Source organism: Octopus bimaculoides, unplaced genomic scaffold, assembly GCF_001194135.2.
Source record: "Octopus bimaculoides isolate UCB-OBI-ISO-001 unplaced genomic scaffold, ASM119413v2 Scaffold_105674, whole genome shotgun sequence".
NCBI lineage: Eukaryota > Metazoa > Mollusca > Cephalopoda > Octopoda > Octopodidae > Octopus > Octopus bimaculoides.
Window position 1 is genome coordinate 1 of NW_026328463.1, and position 411 is coordinate 411.

Consider the following 411-nt stretch of genomic DNA (forward strand, 5'->3'; position numbering starts at 1 on the left):
ATATATATATATATATGTATATTGATATATGTTACACTGATTACTCTGCATAAAATGCAAAATACTTAATTTTTTCATAGATTAGGCAGGTATAATTCTCCCCTGCTTTTCAATCCCAGTATTTAAGCTATGCAGAGTACTGCTGTAGTATACGTGCACTGCTACAACAATGTTTTCCCTACGTGTTATAAAGGCAGAAGTAAATCTGCCTTCAACTCAGTTGCGCGCCTGTGTTGCGCTTATATTTTGTGTTTTACTACATAAAGTTCACCAACTCCCTACCCCGAGTAATTACTGACGGCACGCGTCTCTCATAACCCTAACTCTGGTTTCTCCTCACCCGGAGCGGATAAATCTTTCACCTTTTACTAAAGATTTCCGTGGAGAGGAACATTTTAATGAGTCTATATA

The 411-nt window shown here is 37.5% G+C and overlaps 1 pseudogene; it reads left to right on the top strand.

Annotated features, from left to right (window-relative positions):
* Positions 1 to 320: 320 nt before the first annotated feature.
* Positions 321 to 411, top strand: LOC128251387 (U5 spliceosomal RNA; annotated as a pseudogene; the record flags this gene model as incomplete).